Genomic DNA, 13,130 nt, shown 5'->3' with positions numbered 1-13,130 from the left:
TAGTACCTGTAGTTCAGCCAAGTAAGCATATTCCAATAGTGGAAGTAGAGGGACCCAGAGGAGGTAGATCTGGAGTCAGAGAGAGGACTAGGAGTCCCCCATCGAGACAGATAGAGGGTCAAGGTGAGCACAAGGAAGAGTCAATACACTAGAGAGGACCCCCACATAGACCTCCTAGACATATAAGAGATGATGTATCAAGGAATTGATTCGACTCGAGCCACCATTATATATTAGTTCCACTGAGGGGATAGTAGCAAAGGCATAGTTATAGAGCCTACAATGGTGCTTTGGGTTATGCCCTTATGGGAGTAATCTAAAGGCATGCTTAGCAGTTCATCAATTAAGAGGGGATGCCTCCAGTTGGTGGCATTAGGAGGAGACCATAAGAGGAGTGAGGATGGATACCCTCACATGGGAGTCTTTCCTAGAAAGATTTTGAGAGAGGTACTTGTCAAAGCATTTTTGACAGAAACAGATAGAGGAGTTCCATTCTCTTTATCAAAGATGTCTTATAGTGGCTCAGTACGAGAGCAAGTTTCTCAAGCTCCTTCCTTATGTGGAATACATGAAGGACAAGAAACTATGGGTGCATCACTTTATCATGGGTCTAAATTTCTCACTTCAGGGCCCAGTTCAGATGGCCTTCCCGACCACCTTTAGACAAGTAGTGGAGATAGCACTAGTTGCTAAGGATAGTCGAGGTAGGCAGGAGTCATGGGATCGGTCTTAGAACCAAAATTCTACCCAGCAGAAACCCCCTTGGAAGTGAAATTAGAACTATACAGTAGGGTCCTCTAAGGGCCAACAGTCTCAGTAGCTGAGACCACACCAGTAGCATAAACCTTCTCAGGGTTATCAGGGCTCCAAGCCAAAGCAGTGGCAGTCACAGGGTCCCAAGTAGGATCAGAAAGTTCAGGCCCCATAGTCACAGTCAGTGAAGACTCAAAAGTCTTCTAGGGGTGGATACAGTGGATCTAGCAAGTTAGGAGGCCCATAGGAGTCTGGATCAAAGGGTGCACAATCTTATACCTGAGGACCATGCTACACTTGTGGTGGCATGGATCATATAGCTAGGGAGTGTCCACAGGGATAGGCATCCAGTGGTCAGAGTAGGGCTTTTTCAGAGTCAACAGTTGGTGACATGGGTAGATCCCACAGAGTTTTTGCAGTGGTTGACAACCGCCAAGCTGAACATCAAGCCATAGTTATCGAGGCTACAGGTATTATTTAGGGTTGTATGGTTGTAGTTTTATTTGATTTCAAAGCTACTCTCTCTTTTATATCTCCATATGTGGTGGAGCATTGTAGGTTAGTGGCAGTTAGATAGGATGTTAGTTGGGAAGTAGAGTTAGCCTCAGGAGCCAGAGTGTCAGTTAGTTCCATGGTGCAAAATTGTCACATGTAGATTGAAGACATGTCCACAATGTCTGATCTATGCATTACCCCTCTAGGTTCTTATTATGTTGTTCTTGGCATGGATTAGCTTTATGCGCACAATGCCAAGATGGATTGTTGACAGAAGAGGGTGGAATGTGTGGATGATGATGGTATCTCTAGGGAGATCTTCGGAGTGAAGAGACCTATATCCCTTCATATGATTTCTACTATGCAACTTAGACGGTGCATGCAAAAGGGTTGTCAGTTGTTTGCTATCATCATTATTGATAGAGAGGAAGATTCAGAGGGGGAGCCATCCCTCGATGCTTTTCCAATCCTGCAAGAGTTTGTAGATGTGTTTCCTTCAAAGCTTCCTGGTATGCCTCCACCTAGAGTAGTGGATTTTCACATAGACCTTGTGCCAGGAACTGAGCCAGTTTCAAGAGCACCATATAGGATGACTACTCATGAGCTCAGTGAGCTAAAGACTAAGTTGGAGGAACTCTTAGAGAAGGGGCATATTCGACCTAGTGTGTCACCTTGGGGTGCACTATTGATCTTCATCAAGAAGAAGGACAGATCACTTAGGTTGTGTATTGATTATTGACAATTGAACAAAGTGACCATCAAGAACTGATATCCTCTTCCCAGAATCAATGATCTCTTTGATCAGTTGCAGGGTGCCTGAGTATTTTCAAAGATTGATCTGAAGTCGGGTTATCATCAGTTGAGGATTGTGGATATCCCCAAGACTACTTTTCGTACTCGGTATGGTCACTATGAGTTCACCATGGTACCATTTGGCCTCATGAATGCTCCAGCTATATTCATGAGCCTCATGAATGGAGTATTTTGTACCTTTTTGGATAAGTTTGTGGTTGTTTTTCTTGATGACATTCTAATTTATTCTCATGACGAGAAAGAGTATGAAGAGAACCTGAGGAAGGTATTGTAGAAGCTGAGAGAGAATTAGTTGTTTGGTAGCTTGTTGAAGTGTGCATTCTTCAGACCTTAGATACATTATTTGGGTCATGTCATATCAGGTGATGGAGTCTCAGTAGACCCATCAAAGATTAGGGCTAGCAGGATATTATCGACATTTCATATCAGGATTCTCTAGATTGGCATACCCCATCACATCTCTTCAAAAAATGGGGAATAAGTATGAGTGGACAAAGAAGTGTGGTAGAGCTTTTCAAGAGCTCAAGAGAGCCCTCACGAATGCACCAATTCTTGCAATACCAAATCCTGTTGCAGATTTTGTGGTGTGCACTGATGCATCTTTGGATGGTATAGGGGCAGTCCTTATGCAAGATTGATGACCTATTTCCTTTGAGTCTAGGAAGTTGAAGACTCATGAACTCAATTATCCTACTCATGACCTAGAACTTGTGGCAGTGGTTCATGCCTTGGTGAGATGGTGACACCTCCTTCTAGGTCATAGATTCGAGCTTCATTCCGATCACTAGAGCTTGTAGTACATATTTTTGCAGCTGAACCTTAATGCTAGGCAAAGAGGGTGGATGGAGTTTTTGTGTGAGTATGATTTTGATGTTCATTATATCAAGGGAAAGGAGAATGTGGTTGTAGATGCCTTAAGTAGAAGGCACCATGAGCTTTCATCTGTGACTACTTGTATTGACTTGAGAGAGCAAATCTTACAACACTTACTAGTTGATGAGCTTTATGCAGAAGTGAGTCAGATAGTGCATTCTCAGAGACCCTTGAAAGGGAAGTATTCAGAGTATTCCTTGGAGTCTAACAGACTTTTGCATCATAGGGGACGTATGTATGTACCTTCCATTGGGGGTTTGCGTGAGCTCATTGTACTTGAGGCTCATAGAGCACCTTATGCAGTGCACCCTAGTGTTAAGAAGTTACATGCAAATTTGAGGCAGTTGTATCATTGGCCAGGCATGAGAGTGTAGATTGCTAGCATAGTTGTGAGATGCCTTGAGTGCCAGAGGGTGAAGATGGAGCACCATCATCCTGGTGGGCTTCTTCAGCCACATGAGATTGTAGAGTGGAAATGGGATACTATATCTATGGATATCATTATTGGTCTTCCTATGTCATCTTGCCTCCATGATGCCATTTTGGTGATAGTTGACACATTGACCAAGGTTGCCCATTTCTCACCTGTGCATACTACATACACAGCACGAGACATAGCTCAAGTGTTCTTGCGAGAAATTGTCAGACTTCATGGTGTTTCCCGTAAGATGATCTCTAATAGAAACTCATTGTTTACTTCTTCATTTTGGAGAGAGTTACAGGCAGCTTTGGGCACTAGGCTCAATTTTATTATAGTGTACCATCCTCAGACCAATGGTTAGACTGAGTGAGTGAATCAGGTTTTAGAGGATATGCTATGTATGTACGTGATGGACCATCAAGTCAAATGGGAGGAATACCTACATCTTGTCAAGTTTTCCTATAACAATGGGCACCATTCCTCCATATGTATGCTGCCTTATGAGGCCTTGTATGGGAGACCGTGTAGGACACCCTTGAGTTGGGATAGGATCAAGGATTGAGTGTCTATTGGTCCCCAATTAGTAAAGGAGATGGAGCAATAGGTGACTTTGATTAGACAATGCCTGAGAGAGGCACATGATAGGCATAAGAAGTATACTAATGCGAAGAGGACAGATCGAGAGTATTAGGTTGGTGATAGAGTGTTCTTGAGGGTGCGACCACACAAGAGTCTGATTCAATTCGAAAAGGGCTCTAAGTTGGCACCCCAATTTGTTGGACCGTTCGAGATCCTAGAGAGGATAGGACCTGTTGCATACCATTTAGCTTTGTCACCTAGCCTATCACGCATCCACAATGTGTTTCATATTTTTGTACTTAGAAGATACATTTCTAATGTGTCTCATATTATAGATTGGGATGCTTTATAGGTGGAGTCGGATGGACAACTAGCACTGGAGCCTATCCGTATTATTGCCCAACAGACCCTAGCACTTTGAGGCTGTGAGTTGGACCAGGCTAGGGTACAGTGGGATTGTTACGATGAGGTGACAACTTCATGGGAGGATGGCACATAGATGTGATCTCAGTACCCTTATCTTTTTGATGAACTCTAGGAGGAAGTTCATGCCTAGTGGGGGAGGATGTGAGGCCTCACCCTGACCCATCGTAGCATAGTGATACATTACTATTATTTTGATACTCATGACTTGAGATGTCAAGACATTATCTGATACTTAGAACATATTATATTATTTCATGTTGTGTGATGTTACTTCCAGATATTTGATGTTTTTCATTTAAAGTTTTATGTATATGTATGTTGATGAATTAAGTAAAATGTAGGATTAACACATTAATTTTGGAATCTTTATGATTAAGGATATAAGTAGGATGAAAGAAACCCTAATTGATGTATGTTTCTATTTATGTGAATTTTTAATACGTATATACCTATGTACATGTGATTTTACATGACTACTAATGTGTGCAATGAGTGTGCAGGATATTTTAGCTGAGAAACTCGATGGAGGAACAGTACTGATCCCTATGCGCTCATTGTGGAAACCTTGTTGTTTGTAATTCAAGTATTTTATTGTGAGATGTGTGAATGTGTCTTTTTGTGATTAGTAATTGTTAATTTTCTTACTATTTTCTTTTAGTGTCGCTTGACACTCATGAATTTGCTAATTTGGTTCTTAATCAAGTTTAGTCACCCTTAATCCAGATTAGTGCTTAATTTGCATTTTTACAGTTGTTAGATGGTCTTAATTATTTCCTAGCTTTTGTTTGGTCCCAAACCTATTCCTAAGGCTTTAAAACATGAAATATTTATGCCCAAAGGGTATGGGTATGGGTTGGGGGTCTTTTCCAACCCCTAAGCCCCTTTTTTTGACTTTTGAGATAGCTCAAAAAGTCTCTTTTTGCCTTTGTGCGAAAATTGACTATGGCTGCCATGAGTTGCATCACCTCAACTCCACTTAGTGGTTAACCATAGTATGGGTTGAGTTAGGAACTTCTATATTTGTAGGTGGGTGGGAGAAGTTATTTCTCTTTTTGGTGGTTGAGTTTGAGGCTTATTTAGAGGCCCTTCTTGGAGTAGTTTATGTTGTTACCCAATCTCTACTTTTAGAGAGGAGTCTTGGAAGAGTGAAGGAAGGAAGGGAAAAGCTCTACTCAAATTGTTCATTTTCCATTACCTCTTTGTGAAGGTAGGAGTTCTTCATCTCCCTAGTTCAGATTTTCATGCTTGTTTCATGCTTATGCTATGGTGTTGTTATTTGGATGCTTGTATGTATGTTGGGTATGTTGGGAAGGATTGCAACCATGTTTCTTGAATGTTTTCCTTTCATGTTTATGTTTGTATTTTGATATTTTCTTGTATGGGTGTTTTGATATTACTCATCCTTGGATAGGGCAGAAGTGACCAATTTTGAGAAAGGTCTTTTTAGTTGGACTCCAACAAGTGTAGAGTCTCTTCTCAAGGTGAGAAGAGGGAGAGAGGGTAGGGTTTTATGGGCCCCTACTTGTCAGCACAAACCTCATATGAGTTTGGTATGTTAAAATGGAAGAATGGAAGTTCTTGGTTTATAGCCCTGATTGGGCATCTATTTTGGTGTTGTGCCTGACTTCTCCTATTGGAAGAATCCACCTTTCCCTAGTTTTGATTCATTATGAATCCTATTGTGAAAACCTTGTATGAATATGCATGTTTGATTGTCTATTGGTCATGCTTGTTGACACCTGATCAGATTTTGTTCCCTCCACGATTCTTAGAAAAGTGTTGCAGAAATTGTTATGGAACCCTTGATGAGCGTCATGAAAGAATTCAATTAAATTGTTGTAATTTTGGGATTGGAAATCCTATGTAATTGTATTTCAAAACTTTGTTGTAATGGAAACGACACTGAGTTTTCTTCCTAGTTCTTTCCCAGCTAAGCCTTTGAATCAGGTTTGCCAATAAAATGGTGATTGAGTAAAAATAATAATTAAACAAAAAAAGAAAAAAGAAAAAAGAAAAATGTGCCAAGAGAGAAAAAACTCTCTGCTTTTTGTATGGGGAGCAATTTAAATTCTCCCCTTGAGATAGAGAATCTAAAAGATTCCCTTATTATCCTTTTTGCTTTATTGAATATTGTATTTAAAATGAAAAAAGAAAACAATAATAAAATAAATATAAAAAAGAAAGGAAATTATAACTTAACTAAATATCCTAAATATCTACCCTTACCTAATAAACTTTTTGCTTTTAATTTCCCCCTTGCACGTCATTTTGGGAGATGCATGTTAAAAAGTTTTTTTTTGTTTAAAACAAAGTAAATTACTGATGGGAGGGTGATGTCACCTGTCCCCTATCCCATCACCCCATCTCCATCATTTCTTTTGGAGCGCTCACCTTATTCTCTTATTAAGGGCTTAAAACAAAATGGGCATGTAATTTTTTTTTTTAAAAGCCTGCCTTTCTCTTTGGGCGTCAACTTGCCCTCACCCTTGACAAGATAGGTAGGGGGGGACAAGACTAACGTAGGGTCAGTCGGTTGGTCTACGCGCTGGGCTTGGGAAGCATAGTAGGAAGTAGGGTGTAGAGGGAGTAGGGTGTAGGGGGTAGTGTAGGGTGTTAGTATGGGGGGTGTGGTTAGTAAGTAGGTTAGTGTTAATGTTATGTTAAGTTTTGTTATTGTTATTTGTTAAATGTTTTAGTTGTTAGTTTTAAATTTAAGTTAGTTTTATAGTTTAGTAATAGTTTTTAATTAAAGTTTTAGTAGGTTTTATTTCTTTTTTAATTTTTTATTGAGTTTTACATTAAAGTTAGTTTAACATGTAATTAAGTTTAGATTTAGGATTAGTTTAATATTAAAATTTGAAGTGTAGTTTCGTTGTTTAATTAACTTGGAAAGTTAAAATTTAATGATTAGTTAAAGTTTAGATAGTTTAATTTTCGAGTATTAATTAGTTTTATTTTAAAGGTTAATTGGCTATTTAAAATAAGTTTAAATGTAGATTTTATTTGATTAGATATTTTCAAATTAATCTAAACCCGAATTTCTCTACATTATTATTTAAATAATTTTAACTATAATGTTGCATAAGAAATGTAAGAACATAACTAATGATCGATATCAATCTAATAATGATAGTTTCAAAATCTTAATGATGTATTCCTCCACAAGAGTTTTTAAACTTAAGATGAAATATAGAGAATTTTTTTCTTAAACTATGATCACAACCTCATCAAACTTAGAGCATTTTAATTATTAATTTTTAAAAAAAATTGTGTTCTTGCCTCGTAGTTTGGGCATGACAAAAATCATGTATCAAATCAAGAAATGTACTACATCTAAGGAAGCTTGGGATACCCTCGAAAGCCTTTATGGTAAAGTGTCTGAAGAGGATGTGTTCAAGATTGAAATGAGCTAGTTTCTTTACATCCTAAGTCGTATGACTCAATATAGGACTTCATCATTAAGGTGAATGAATTAAGGACAAATCTTACTGATTGTGGGAGTTCTATAAAAGATGACAGACTAATCTATCTAATCCATAACAAGCTGCCATCAGAATATTCCACATTTGTATCTTCTTTTAACACCTCAAAGACTACCTTAGGGTCAGCCTACAAGAAAGTCACTTTTGATGAATATGCTAAACTATTGGATGATGAAGAAAATAAGTTGAAATCAATGGGGATTCTCAAATCACCTCAATACAAAGAATTGGTGGCCAATGAGGGTTCTCAACATTCAACTGGACAATCATCAAACAAAGGAAAGGGTAAAAAGAAATGGAAGAGCAAATATGAGGATGAGACAACACCTAAGTCCAATCAACAAGGTAAGTCCTTGAATTCCAACAAGAAAGGGGACAATAATAAGGAGAAGAAGAAGTGTGCTTATTGCAAGAAAATAGGTCATGAAGAGCATGAGTGTTATATCAAACAGATTGATGAGTTGACCAACATCATGAGGAAACATAATATTCCATTGCCTAATGCTTACAAGGAGAAGGGATCTTCTTTAGATTCAAAGGGCAAAGGGCAAGCACTCATGGCTAATGCAAACTCTTCAAAGGAATGGATATTTGACTCTGGTGCCTCATATCATATGGGTTCTTCAAATGAGGATTTTTCTTCAATGAATCACTCAAAGGTACCACACATCTTCATGGGGAATGATATAAAAATGGAAGTTGAAGGAAAAGGAAATGTGGAGATGGAAAAAGGAGAGTTTCAAGAGGTTCTCTATGTTCCAAACCTAAGTTCAAATCTCCTTTCAATTTACCAAGTCACTCACCTCAGAGATGAACATAGAGTTGAGTTCCTTCCAGACTCAGTTCAAGTGCACAGTCTTAAAGATAATTCCTTGGTTGCTATAGGGAAAGTGAATGATCACAAGATGTTGTACTCTTTCTCACATTTTGTACCCAAGTCTCCTTCAAAGGCCTTGTTAACTCAATCATATTCAAACATGCAATTATGGCATGTGCGGTATGGTCATCTTGACTATCGCTATCTTCAGCAACTTTGCACATACCACATGGTGAAAGGTCTACCTCAAATCAACTTTTCTAAGGGTAAATGTTCATTAGATTCAGTGGATATGCATCTAGAGGGGAAGTTACAAAGAGGGAAGTCCTCAAGAGCAACAAGTGTTCTTCAAATGGTTCACATGGTATTAGCAGGTCCTTTCGCATTCAGCTAGGGTCGCTACATACTTACCTTTTTTGATGACTTTTCAAGGTTCACTTGGGTCTATTTTCTTCATAGTAAGAATGCAGTATTGGACACATTTCTAGACTTCAAAGCTCACGTAGAATGAAAATCCAAAAAGGCCATCAACGTACTCTGAATGGACAATGGAAACATGGATGTGAATAGAAGACTTAAGGACTTTTGCAGACATGAGGGAATTGATCTTCAGACTCCTTCAGCATTCAGTTCACATAAGATAGATGTTGCAGCTTTAAGGATCTGAACTCTTAAGTCTATGGTAAGTTGCATGATTCATGCCAAGTCTCTAGATCCATCATTTGAAGTCGAAGCAATCTCAAGTGCCACTTACATTCTTAATCATTCTCCTCATCCAACCTTAGATGGAAAAAATCCTTTTGAGGCATGGTGCGGTAGAAAACCTATTGTGAAACACTTTAGAGTCTTCGATTGTCTTGCATGGGCAAACAGATCTTCCAGGGGTTGCAAGGCACATTCATCTAGGCCTTTTACTTTCATTGGTTATGAAGACGATGTGAAGGCATAAAGACTTCTAGATCCTGAGACACATCAAATTTTTGTGGAGAAGGATGTACATTTTGAGGAAAGTTCACCAAGCTTGTCCTCTACTCCTCTTTGCACATCATACAGTGTGGATACTAATAGTGACACTAGCAATAGTGCTTCAATATATTCTAACACGTGGAGTTCTGTTGATAGATACAGTGAGAGGTCACTTCATTAGTTCAATCCACATGCATACATCGCCACATTGATAGGTCCAGAACAACAGGGTACATTCAGTCTTCCAGATACAAGTTCAGTAACAGATTTGGGAGATAGTATTGATGATCTGCCTCTTCTTCTTGATGCAGAGTTACCTTCTTCAGTTTTCACGAGGGTTTCAAACTCTCTTGTTCATTCTTTACAAGATCAATCGTCACACGTTGAATTGATTGTGGATACTTATGATCAACAGTTGCAGCAGGGTTCTTCATTAGTTGCAGAGATAGTTAGTTCTTTGGGATAGGTTCTTCAGCCAGTTGAGCAGGTTTTAGAGACATTACTTATCCATGGGATTCTTTCCACACACAGCAGAAGTGTCTCATTTGTACCTTTGGCATTGTTTCTTCCTAAGGGGAGGAACACCATTCTGCAGTCTTCGATCAACTTCTTCATCAGAGCAATCACTATTCAGCATTCTTCCTTGGTGGGGGGGGTGGGAGCCCATCCTGTCTCTCTACCTCTTCTTATCATTTTCTTATGTATATATTAGATGTATGTCATAATGGGGGGGTCTTGATTACTCCATCCATCCATGCATCCTTCTTTATCTCTATTTTTGGGGGAGGGTTTTTCCCATGAGGTTTTCCCTCTTTCCCCATTTTATGGGAGATAGCATATCATTATGTACATGGGTACCTAATATGACCTAGTAGCCAAGACCCATATTGCATTTCATCCTTGCTTTTGTAAGCTTAAGGGCATTCCCCTAACTTGCACTTAAGGGGGAGTGTTGGTGTAAATAAGTATTTACTTATTACACTTACTTAAGTTTTACTTAGGTTAATGCATTATTTAATTGTTTGCATTATTTTATTATTATTTTAGATGAGACACTTAGGAGTTTGTGAACTCTCATTGAGTTACGCAACTCTAATTAGGCACATGGTGTCTACAACACAGGAGTATGCATCATTCACTGAGTTGTCATGATGACAACACAATTTTTTGCACTCCTCATTTAGCACATGTTGTCTACTCCACTGATTTGCGTGCTACACCATTGTAGGCTTATCCTAACATCATCGCACTTAATCCCATGATTAATGGAGGATAATCCATATCTAGTGGACATGTGCCTGGTTGTATGACATATCATAGTGCTAACTTCTATGCATTCTAGAAGCTCTCCTGAGGCTTTTATATTCAGGCAGTCCTAGTGTACTCTTGTATCTAATTATTGAATGAATATTATCATTTTGATCATACTCTGCCTATTTTGGTCTACTGTGTGCTTGTGTTGAGTTGTTTAGTTCTTGGGTGAATTATGGCCTAAGCCAAATTCTTACACTATTAATCATTTCATTAGGAAAACTACTAACAATTTGCAAGCACTAAATGCAATGGAAAATTTCAGACACTAGTATGCTACCACAAGCCTTTGTTTAGCCACTAAGGTTCATTAGATATTGTGAATCAGTCAGCAATAGAAATTTGACTTCCTTCCTTGATGGCTTTCCTTTTGCATAAGATTCATGAACACAACTAGATTTAAATGGGTCTCCTTATGCATAAGACTCATTTAAATGTGGGAAAAAATGCTCAAATGATTGGTGATAGTTTTGTATGGATTATTTATGTTATTCATGTTAAGAAGTGGATGCATCTTTAAGAGCTAAACATGGACCTTTCTCTTGGAATTGGATTAAAAGGGAGAATTGTCTTTAGCATGAGGGAATGAACCAGTAGCGTGCCCCACAATTTTTATTTGGCTAGTTATTTTCTACACTCCTGAAATAAGAAATCACAACAAAACCATTTGTGGAAGGATTTATAACTAAATATTCCCATTTTAATACACAGACATAGAACAACATCCACTTTGTCCAAAGAGAAAATTTGAACAAATTTGGACACTAAAACAAATCCATTAACCTCACATATGCAGAATGTTAAATCTTCAAATTTGAATCCACCATTAACAGATCCAAATCTCACTTCATGCATCAAGCTTTACAAAGATGTTTTAGATCAAAGTTAAATATGTTAAAAAGCTTTTAGCTTGAATAAATGCATAAGTGCAGAGTCAAATGCATTGATACAACTCTACTTGCTTATTTGTTTTGGAAATTGTGAAAGCAATGTTGGTAAAGCTTCTAAGGACTAATAGAATACATCCATGATGGCTTGAAAGAATTTTTTGGAAGTGGGCTTCATTTTAGGATCCAAGATGTACAGCTTTTGGGAAGCTCAAAATTGAAAATATAGTTCAGTGGGAAAAATGTTGAGTTTTTCCATGTGCTAAAAGCATTCCCAAATTCACCTCCTATATCTATTTGTTTCTTGTCAATTTTCTTGAGATTCATTAAAGTTACTTGCTACTAGATTATCTCAAATGTGGATAATGATAGGTTAATCTATGAATATGATGTTGTGCAATAGGTAAAGATAAAGAAATTTACATGACATCCACAATCATTTGAAAGCCTTTGGCAGGATTGTGCTTTATGTTAGGATCCAAGAATCTACAACTTTTGGCAAACTCAAAATATACTTCGGTGCAAAAGATGTTAATTTTCTCTGCAACTTGCTAAAAGCATTCCAACTTTGCCTCCTATATCTATTTATTTCTTGGTATGTTGCTTCAGCATCTGTTCTTCAAAATTCCTAGCTACTGGATTATTTGAAATGTGGATAATAGTAGTTCAATCTATGAATATGATGAAATTCAAGAGGTAAACATAAAGCAATTTGGAACTGCTACTCACATAACAAGCAAGGAAAATAAATATGGATTATATATTTCTCAAGTGATGCCAAATTTCACAATTATCATCTGACAAAGATTGACATCTATAAGATTGATTGAAGGAAAATAAAATATATCAAAAACCAATAGTAGTTTTAAAAGCTCTATACATAAAGACTATGTTAAAGGAAATTGTAACAGAAATAAGCATTTACCTTAATAAATATACATTTGACAACAATGTCATGCCCGAGCATATTTAATAAGCAATTGAAAAGAAGCTTGATATCTGTATAAATAAATAAAATCTAGACATGATACCAGTATAAGCAAAAAGAGTTGAGTCTATCAGATTATAGACTTGTGAATCTTTGAAACTGTATAAAGAAGCTAGAGTATATAAGCATCCTCTATGGGATATGGAAACTCTAAAAATGCTTCCAACCAAGCAGAACATATTTATTAGAAGCCTATTGATGTACATTTTGTCCAATTTCAAGGGGGCATTTAGATTAAACTGTGACATTTTAATTCTTTACCCCCTAAAATTCCTTCAACATTATTCATAGTCAGTCACTCTAATTGACATTAGCTCAA

The sequence above is a fragment of the Cupressus sempervirens genome, chromosome 11 (assembly GCF_028749045.1).
Source record: "Cupressus sempervirens isolate cs-2001-9-10 chromosome 11, ASM2874904v1, whole genome shotgun sequence".
Classification (NCBI taxonomy): Eukaryota; Viridiplantae; Streptophyta; class Pinopsida; order Cupressales; family Cupressaceae; genus Cupressus; species Cupressus sempervirens.
This window is presented reverse-complemented; position numbering follows the sequence as displayed.